This window comes from Aptenodytes forsteri, unplaced genomic scaffold, assembly GCF_000699145.1.
Source record: "Aptenodytes forsteri isolate BGI_AS27 unplaced genomic scaffold, ASM69914v1 Scaffold750, whole genome shotgun sequence".
Lineage (NCBI taxonomy): Eukaryota > Metazoa > Chordata > Aves > Sphenisciformes > Spheniscidae > Aptenodytes > Aptenodytes forsteri.
In genome coordinates this window covers 165477-176572 of record NW_008794550.1, presented here as the reverse complement: position 1 = coordinate 176572, position 11096 = coordinate 165477, and positions in this window count along the sequence as shown.

Genomic DNA, 11096 nt, shown 5'->3' with positions numbered 1-11096 from the left:
CAGACATTGCAATTGCCTTCCATGGCATCAGGGAAAGGCTATATTTCTCCTGCTTCCAACACCATTTCATAGGACAGTATTTAGAAAAAAACGAAGAAATAAACTAATAAAATTTAAAATAAACCCAAACACACTCTTCATACCCCTGCCAAAGCCCCCAGCGCCAAACCTAAATACATGGCCTCAGTACAAACTACTGTGGAGTACGTGAGGCTCAGCAAGCTGCCCTATACAGAGTTTATAAAAGTTGAACACAATGAGTACATCTTTCACAAAGAACCACTCCGGAAGATGTTAAAAAAAATAATAATTCCTCAGATCGGCTGTTTATTACCTTCCCTCACAGACCTTTTAAAGTAAATTGTATATTTATAGCAGCTGAAATACATTCATCACAATTACCATTACTCACTACAGGATGTTCCTTTTCTCTCCTACCTTTTGTTGTACTGCAAAGCTGCACAATTCTAAAAGATGCTAAAAATTAACTCTGTTTGAGGAGATGTCATTATGCATTTCCACTGACCTTAATTAGATTACTCACATGAATAAATGAGTTCTAGAACACCAGTTTGGATGGAAGAATTCCAACAAATTGGTTTCTTGTTTGGATTGCACCTCTCGAGAGCGTCCAGGCTTACACAAAATAGACCACCCTTGTAACCCCGCTGCTCCTGAAGAAAGGGTTGCATGGCTTACATAGCCCCCAGGATCTGAAGTACCCCTATCTGAAAGCCCTGTGAGTAACTCTGTAGTGTCAGGAAAGCAGGATCACAGCAGAAATGAATCTCTGGTCGGATAATTTCTGGAAGTCCGTTTAGTTCTGAAAGAAACCCTTGAGGCGTGGGATTTGGTATTGGTTGTACTTCTCTTCCTGGGTGCGATGGTGGTACCCATCATCTTTCTGACTATTTCTGCTTATGAGTGTAATGTAGTGCTGTGAATTTTATCTAGTTTTAGATCAGCTGATGCTCCTCTTTATAAAGAGGCCTTCATCCTCTGAAGCTGAGAAACAGTTCTTGCAACAACTTATCATGAATGACAAAATCTTTAACAATACCTTTCTCATTCTGGCCTATCTATAATACTGAGATGTTGTTTCCACTCAGAACAATGTTATCTGAGGAATTGCAGAATTGTTTGATTGCAGTGCTGCAAACGCAAATATAGAAGCCGAGCCTCACAGCCTGTCTGCTGCCTGCAGGCAGCCTGATCCTGCCTCTAAGGCCATGAGATCGGCGCAGGGAAGGGACAAAGGTCCAGAAGGCAGAACTTTAGGAATGAAGGAAGTGTATGGAAACGAGAGGCTACCAATAACACTAGAGTTAAATGAAAACTTACGATTTGCACTGCCCATCGTCTTTGAAAGCTATTTGTTGCCCCTTGTGCATTCTGTGATTTTAGCCTACTTGGTTCCCGAAATAATATTGGCTCAGCACATACCGTAACTCGCATGTTGCTCCTCCTCAGCAGTGTCATGCCTTCTTTTGCAGCCAGGCTACACTGGTTACATAAATTTATGCCATAACTGAAGGCAGTGGCCATTAGCCATACTTTTATTTTGACTTGCAAACCCAAAGACATTTGCACAGCCTGAGGGAATGATGAGACCAAAAGGGGAACGACAGCTGTAATGTTGCCTTCTCATTTTATTGTGCGGTACAGGAGCACACTGTGAGAATGTCACTGACTGCCCACTAAAACCAAAGTCTACCTTGAGTGTTAGTGCAGCATCAGTCAGTTTGCAGAGTCTGATTTAGCACCAATTTATGCAACGCAGTGAGATAATTAAGCAAGGTCATTGTGGGTAAAACTCTGTAAAGACAGTGGATTACATCAGGAATGACTTGGGGCCAGTGTACGTGGTATTGGCACGCTCCAAGCCTGGCTGACTAAGTGACTGGGGCTGCAGCCAAAAAAGGTGAAGAGATGCAGGTGTGGGATGCAGTTCCTGTGAAAGTGCTGCGGTAAGAGAACTGCTAATTAATTCAATACCAAAATACTTGCTTAGGTAGAAGGCCGCTTCTGTAATCCATGCGGATTGAAACAGACAAATTGCAGCTTCGACATTGCTCTGAGGTTTGCAGTACTTTGCTGAAAGACTCCAAGATTTTAATCTTAGCAAAGGAGCGAGATAACTGCAAATCACCTCTCCTCTCAGCCATATGTGGTGGTACCCCTGTTCGGCCCACGCAGCAGAGCTCCCGCTCCTGTCCTCATGGCTTATCTTTAGAAACTGTCCTGCTACCCATCTCCCCCCTCCGCCTCATTCAGGAGAGCCCCTCCTGATTCCCACTCCGAAGGGAGCAGAAAACATTAGTCTCCCTTCACACATCTATGGGGTAAAGAGCATATCATTGACACTGGTTGATGGCAAGCCCCTAGGAAAGTAAAATAATTTGAGGAGCGTTGGCATACATTGGCATGCTCAAAGCCTTGGAGCAGTTGCATTTATTTTATATAACAGGTCTTAGTTGCCTCTGACATCTCAAGGGCAGAGTCCTGTTTTCCCTGAAGGCTTGTTTCCTTAGGCAGGTCGGTCTCCTTCTCCTCCTACCCTGGTCCTTCCTTCCTTCCCACCCAGTCTGCTTTCCCTCCTCTGCTGGCAGAGCGGTCCCGTCTCCCTCCCAGCTATGGCTGCCATTTCTTTCTTTCCAGTTACCATCCAGTTTTGTCCTGGAAAACACTGGGTAGACATAGCTGCACCCATCACCCCTTCAAGAGCTTAAACAAAACAAAAAAAGGGATTTCTTCCCAATTCAACTCTTCTTTCCCCATGTTACTGGAGAAGTACAGGCAATGTTTTAAAAGTGTTCAACTCTGGCATAATTGTTATTCCTTCCATTCCAAATAGAAAGGGAGGAAACCCCAGTGCAGTGATGCGCTCCAGGAAAGCGGAGTTGCAGCCTGGGGCTAGTCAGGAGCTCCCGAGTGAAGCTCACCACCCGTGCTTTACAGTACCAGTGGGCTGGGCTCAGAGTTACTACAGAATAAACTTAAAGTGCTGAAACCCAGAAAACGCAGAAGACTTTTGTCAGTTTTCCACTTTACTACCTACCAATGCTTCACACAAAGTGGGACTTTTGAGAAGTTAATGCAAAACATCTAGCAAGCACCAAATTTTTCCTATGAGTTTTTGAAACATATCTGACAGAGAATCCCTAAAGCTGTCATTTCAATCAGTTTGGGTATACATTTTTGTTCCTTATTACTATTAATTCCGCTTCTGCTCCACAGAATAAGATTCGACTCTATTATGATTATATAATTCTCTAGCTTAACATACAGACTGAATGTATTTTTACAGCACTTGTACAAAACAGAAGAACATTATTATATTTCACTGTATGTCTGAAATAGCGAGACTGATGGGCCTGACAGGCAATGAACACTTTTCAGTCTGAATGTTTTATCTAATTTGGGGGGGTGGGGGGAGAAGGAATCTATCTTGAAAATAAACTAGTTGCTTAAGGTTATATAGGATGTCTTCTGCAAGAAGGACTTAAACCCAGGTCTCCCAAACCTTGTGAGCATGGTAATTGTGTTCTTTCCTTACTTATTCCTTGAAAGGAAAAAAGCGGCATCTCTTTCACTGTCTTTTTGCCCATCTGTTTTGAAAGCCCCCACGAAAGCTGCTAATTGTCATTGATAGCATATGAGTTTATTTTTGGTTTCAGCTTACACTACTCCATAGCTTACACAACGAGATCAGTGACTGCTCTAACTTTGTTAGTCTGGATGTTGCACCTAACCAGGAGCAGCAAACTTCACGGCAACGGCAGTGGTCTGTGTAAACATATGAAGACAGTAGTGTTTACTGTTTGTATTTATGTTTTTACTTTATAACAAATTCTTTCTGAAGATTCTGTATGTTTGTCACAGGAAAGACAAGCTATGCCAGAAGTGGAAACGGCCAACATTGTCTCCAAGAAAATATGTACACTTTCTGCATTCCTCAGTGCCGGTGCCTGGGGAGGCCATCAGGATAAAGCCCAGGATTCAGGAGAAACTGGAGAGAGGCGAGGGGCAATGATCCTAGAGTAGCAGAAAAGGATAGCCTGGCCCATTCCTCTTCTAATGAGACTCATGTCTTCCATCAGAAAACCGATGAAGGAAAAAACTAAGCATTCTTGTTCTTCGGATATATGATGTTACTCTACATGATGTTAAAGGAGTGATAATAATGCCAGTTTGTCCATTTGCAGCTTGACATTACCCAGTGCAGCCCTATCCCTGTTCCACCGACAGCTTTGGTAGGATGTAAAGTCAAAAACAAAGTGGTGGGAGAAAGGTTGAACAGAGAGCTCCTGCAAGGATCACAGCTGCTTCAGCAAGCCTAACCGTACTCTTAAAACTCCATTTCTGCACAATCTTATTTAGTAACATCCCAACATACAACTTACATTAAATGCATCTATTTAAGTTAGAGCTTGAATGTTTTTCAATTCTTCTGCAAATAAATCATTAGATCGGTATCCATCATTTACCATCCTACCTCTGCCTGTCCTAATAAGGAACACATTGCATTTATCACCACCTTCTGCCATCGTTTATCATGGCGTAGTCCATTATAATCCTTGGACAAACCTCTCCTCGGCAGTGAGGAGCTGCAGGATTTGGCCCACTTAAATTTAATAATAGAGACAAATTCTTTCTGAAGTCTTTCCGATGTTAGTAACTCAAATGGTTTTCTTTTTTTAAAGTTTGGTTTTATTTTCTTGTATTTAAGGCTCAGATAATTAAGTAGATTTAAATATTTATATTATCTTATTTATTTACTCATGCCTGTTACTTAAAACCTAATAACAAATGATGACATTATTAGTCAGGTACTTAGGATATCCATAATCTAAATTAAGATCCAGAACAAATGACTGCTTATTCTGACTTGATGGATAAATAAACATTCAGCAGTAACAACAACGAGGACAGCAAAATAGACCCTTTCTCTCCCATCTTCTGCCAAGCGTCCGGGACATACAGCATGCCTTAAAGGTAGGTAAATGCAGACATCGATATCAAGTATGGGAAAGCAAGTTAGAAAGTCAAATCCTACTGGTATAATTTTGGACATGAAGGTCTTGGGTTACAAGTAGGACAAGGTTTGAGGGAAGACATAACATCTTTATTGCACATAAGGATAAACTGGTAAAAAGAAATAAGCATTCAGGCTCAAAACGCTTTTTCAGCTTGCATGCTCTAAAGCTTGTCTGTTTTTTCCAAGTATATCATTATATCTCAGAAACAACGTTATCTCTCCGTGCAGACTTTATAGTGCTTAAAACGTCAACTGTTCTTGAAGATGTCTGCTTTGCACCTTCCATCTGTTCCCAGAGATGAAGCTGCTGCCCATCACTGCTTCTCACCCTTCCCACAGCAACGTGGGAAAAGGTACACTTTTGTAGATAAGAGTTTCCAAATAAGTTATGGCTTTTAGATTAACATTAACCTCATTTCCATACCTAAAACTAGTGGCAGAGACCACAGAGCATGGGTATTATATGCTTGCCATATGAAATTCTATTTATAGTACCCAGCTCTCAGAGTAAGCACGAGAAAAAGTTACCCGTTCTTTCAGTGCAATATGTGTACAGTAAAATCAGTCTAAAATCCTTAAGAAAAATCTTTTACTAGGGAAAAAAAAAGTTAAGAGGTAAGAGTTGGCGGGTGTAGCAAAATTAGTTTCAGTTCTTCCCAAAAGAAATAAGAAAAACGAAAGCAAACAGGAAATACCCTAAATTCATATTTTAGAAGCTTAGGTAGCATTTATTTTTATTGGAACTGAAAAAAAAAAAAAATCAGTCTTTCGTGTTCTTGCAATGTAGGTTAAGGGACGGTATATTTCTCATTTTGGAGGGGAAAGCAAGGTAGAGGGAGTTTAGCTGATTTGCCCAGTCACATCAAGTCCGTAGCAGCACAGGGAATTAAACCTTGGTCTCTTCCCAAGGAGGTGCCCATGCCACAGCTGGTCTCTGTCCTTTGGACAGAGCATCCCCATGAAGGGCCAAAGCCAAAACAGCTCTCTTGGGCAAAGTCCCACCCTGTTTTCACAGAGGGCAGAAGGGAGGAGAGGCCTTTCGGCCAACAAGGCATCTTAGAATCATTAAGGTTGGAAAAGACCTCTAAGATCATCGAGTCCAACCGTTGACCCAACACCACCATGCCCACTAAACCATGTCCCTAAGCGCCTCATCTACACGTCTTTTAAATACTTCCCTGGGCAGCCTGTTCCAATGTTTAACCACTCTTTCAGTAAAGACATTTTTCCTCATGTCCAATCTAAACCTCCCCTGGTGCAACTTGAGGCCGTTTCCTCTTGTCCTATCGCTTGTTACTTGGGAGAAGAGACCGACCCCCACCTCGCTACAACCTCCTTTCAGGGAGTTGTAGAGAGCGATGAGGTCTCCCCTCAACCTCCTTTTCTCCAGGCTAAACAACCCCAGTTCCCTCAGCCGCTCCTCATCAGACTTGTTCTCCAGACCCCTCACCAGCCTTGTTGCCCTTCTCTGGACACGCTCCAGCACCTCGACATCCTTCTTGTAGTGAGGGGCCCAAAACTGAATCTTTTACACTCAAAACATTTTGCATCATTCCGCCAGGGTAAGGTGGCCTTATGGTGAATATAGGTACAACTTATATCCACTGAAATTCATTTATACACTGCTAAGGCGGTGCATGGTGGCCTCAGCATCAATGAAAATGAGGCCCAAGAACTCAGTTGCTATGTTCTGGGCTGGCCTCCATCTCAGCAGCATACAGGCAGGGCCACCATCCAAACATAAGGGGACGAGGTCACAGACAAATGCAGTGACACCTGCGTTCCCATGAAAGATCACGATCTTTCTGCCAGGCACAGATGGAAAAGATGCAGTCTCCTGGCCACAGCTGCTACCTGGGGCAACCCAGTCTTTAGCAGCCCACTCACACTGTGCGCTCATATTACAAATGCCAGCCACGCTCACGTACTCAGGAGCGCCAGCAAGAAATCCACCCACTCTTCTGGCTCCTTTCTTCAACATTATGTCAGTTTGTTATAAACCAGTGAAGCCAGCTAGCTCCCCCGTCAAAGCCCTGCACTCATATAGTCAAAAATATTCCTCCCTTCTGTTCCTGCCAGCTTTCAGCAAGGGGGAGTTTTGCTTTGCTCCATTTTTTAAGCCAGCCACATGCCATACTGCGATGACTTCATGCAAGTCTATAGACTAATCTTGCCAAGAACCCAGAACTAAACTGCATCCAGTGAAGCATGGTAAACCTCAGCACTTATGGTTTGAGGGATGTAATTCCTGGCAGTGATGTCCTAAAACGGTGCTTTCCAACTCTTCACAGTGGAAAGCCTCCAAAAGCATGTCTGTCCCAACGTTCAGTCTCCGATGTATACGGCACCGCGCAAGGAGCTGGTGCTCATTGCGTGGTGAACAGCTCATCCCTTCTGTCCATGACTTTATTGATGTGCATTTCTCCTCTCTATGTCTGAGAAAATGTGGGCACAGCAGAATGAATGGAAATGCCTGGCGGTGTGCTACTTCCCCGACTGGTACTAATTAAAAGCAGATTATGAACCATCCAATTTATTGTTTTAGGGTCCTTAAAATTTTACACTGTTAAGGGTAGTTTTAAACATTTATTATGCCTGCTAGCTGATCATTAGCTGACAGCATGGCTGGGATAACTGTGACTAGTTCAGTCATTGCTTTTACCAATTGCACTTAAAAGAAAGTCTTAATTTTGTGGAACTGGCATTTTTTTCCATGGGTGACACGCCCTATTTGTTTTCCTTTTTATGTGGTTCTTCCATTTACTCCTTTAAGATGGTCCTCTCTGGCAAACTGATCATGTTCAGATCAACCATCCCAGGGAGCAATTTTTCTTCTTCTGCCATTCTTCCAGGTGCCAAGGAAAGCCAGGATCAAGAGTGCTCAGAGACCCAACCTATTCTCAGGTGTTTCTGCTTTTCCTCTTTTTAAGGTAGAAATACTGCATTGATTTCATCCCTGTCACGAGTTTGTTGACTTCAGCAGTATCGTATCAGACGCGAGTTTGGCCCTGTGCTTTCCCAGGATACCCACAAAGGAATATTCTTGTTCATACATGCAAATGCAGATCACAGACATGTATGCAGGGATGACTGTCAGCCTCTGAACCCCTGCTGCCGCTTGCAGGGGAAGGTATAACTGTTGTTCAGGCCACAGCAAAACTGTACCACAACACCCCAAAGAACACAGGAGCCAACGTAAGTGTGGGACAGGGCAGATATAGAGAGTTATAGTAATCCCAACTGAAATTGCGTCAGATCATCAAAACTAACTTCCTCCATACTCAAAGAAAAACATTGTGCCATCTTGAATCATTACGACTATTTTAATGCCTTCTTCTCTTCCAGTAAGTACATATTAATACTTTCAGACACTTTTCCCCTTTTGTTCTGAGTCAAGTAGTTGCTCATTGTTTCTAAGATGGCCCTTCAGTACAAGAATGAAGGACAGCAGTAATTTCCCTAGGAAGCTCATAAAAATCCTCTTTTAGTCTATTCCAGAATACTATTCCAAGAAATAAAGAGCAAATCAGAGCATCTCCCACATTTCTCGGAGTCTTTACGTGTATTACGGATCTTGAGATGATTAAATGCTACCCAAGTAAACAGGGAGGCTTCTACCAGAAAAGCCAAGCTTCGTTTGGAATAAAAAGTTACCTTTCATCTCAGCATCAAATTAAAACGTGAGGATTATCAACGATGCCAGCATTTCTGTGAAAATGGTGTTTATGACATGACAAGGAAAAAGCCTGCACTGCACACAGGCTATCCAACACCTTCAGTCAGAGGCTGTGCTGCTGTACTAGCCATCCCAGCCCAAACTTTCTCTGGGAACTTCAGCCCTCCAAGTGATTGCGGTGAGCTCCTGGCCCTTTGCCACTCAGCGCAGGATATTCTTGGCAACAGTGATAAGGGCACTTGTTCCAAATAAGGAGAAATCTAGAAACTGGTTTGCCTCGGCACTCTCGGAGCCAAGCAAATCCGCCAAAACTCATGGAGCCGGACACAGGAGGGGGGAAAAAGCCGACAAAAAGCCCAAATGAAGCAACAGAGTGAACTTATGACTGTCTGTCTAGCCAGTACCAGCAAAATCTCATTGTAGAGCAACGATGATGAAATACAATGACAGGAAGTGTAACAGATTAGATGAAAGACCTTGAAATGCTTATGCTAATACGAAGTTTCAGTTTCACATTCCATACAAGCTTTTCAAACAAGAACAGTGCCAAAAAACATGGAAGAATGATCTTAAGCTGTACCTTTTTAAAAAAAAAACAAAACCAAAAAAACCCAAACACCAAAACCCCTGCTCCCCAATTTTTCATTACAGCCTGTGCAGTTTGCAGGACAGGTAAAAAAAGGCTTTCATAGTTGGAAAAAAATGCTTCAGCTTGCTTGTGAGACAAACCTGCGTTAGAGCTACACGCTCCTTCAGATCGCAGTGTGGCCAAAACCTCGATTTAGAGTTTGGAGAAACAACATGGTCCCAGCGGAGCAGCTGGTAGACGCCAGCACAGCTGCACAGGCCTTGTTTTACACCATGGAGGAACTACCCTACTACCTTCACAGTTACTACACATGTATTCACCAGCAAGACACCCGTATGCAGAGGATGAATAATTTAGCACTTTGAAAACAAAACAAAAACCCCAAGAAAGCTCTAGTCCTGGTTCTACTCCAAACATCTATTATTTAGTCTGACTGCCCCCATTCTATTTCCTCCACTTTGATCAACTAATGGCCAAGAAAAGCGATTACCAGCATAAGAAAAATATATTCCTGCTATCTTTGAACTGCTGTGGCAAGCGTAAATGCATTACTTTCTATGAGAACAGAGGAAATATTTCTTCAGTGGCTAAGATGAGAAATGAGGGGAAAAAAGGTAGGAAGAGGTAGGGGAGAAACTTATTTTATTAACCAATTAGATCAGAGTTGAAAGAAAATGAGCCTGTCTGCAAACCTCTACATTATTGATTCTGAAGAAGAAGCTGTAGTATACAATGGAGATAATGAAATACCTTGATTTGCATTTGAAAATGGCTAGCCCTGCCTGGACAGGGGAATATAGCGATCTACAAAGTAATCTAGTTATTGTAATGGGGGGGAGAGGGAAATCACTGCCAACTGGCAGGTTTGGGAAAATACTGACTGCAGGTAACAACGGGTCTTGGACTCTGTTTTTCAAAGTCTTCCAGTGCCAGCACATCAAAGAAAAGAAGAAATCCCCCTGCCATTCCTTTAGTTTTTGTGACCAGCTTATGAACCAACTATTACTATACTACTGCTTCCCATGAACATCCCCACCTCCACCGTTCTAGACAGTCAGCTATACCACCACTAAAAAAAAAACCTCAAAAAACCCCAGAATAAAACCAAGCAGGTCTGCAGTCACAACAGGGCCAAAATCGACTCAACTACTTGAACACCACCTGTGGGTCGGGCCGGGCACTGCCACGGCAATGCCTACCACTCTGCCCCAAGCTGTTTCTTACCTTGGCCCATAGTGAAGATGATGCTCAAGGACATAAACTGAAAAATCCAATACCCTCTCAAAAAAATTTACATGGAGGACGTGTGGGAACAAATATTTAACATTAAACTCTACATTTGATTTCTTCTACAAAAGCACTCCAAGAAAGAATGAAACATAATGCCTTAAAAAACAAACAAAAAACGCCCCAGTGGAATTTGGGAAAATATAAATCACCTTTTATTAGTGATTTCCCAGGGCGCTCATTCAACAGCGCACTCTGTGAAGTCCCAGAAGTGCACAGAACAGCTGCCTTCCCAACCTGCAACACTGCACAGTTTAAAGCCATAGTGTAATTTAGAATAATATTATTCTTCAGATTCTGGACTGGCAGCTCAGCGGTACTGCCAGCGGATTAGTGAGCTGCTAACACTGGTGCAGTCTCTAAGGCATCAATGAAAAAGGCTTGATCAATTTTTGGATGTTTCTGGTTTTGACCTGTGCACTTTTAAAAGGGAGAGAAGTGATGGAACGAAAACCTCCTGGCAACGGGGTGAAGGCAAGGCAACCTACAGGAGGCAACTACAGAAG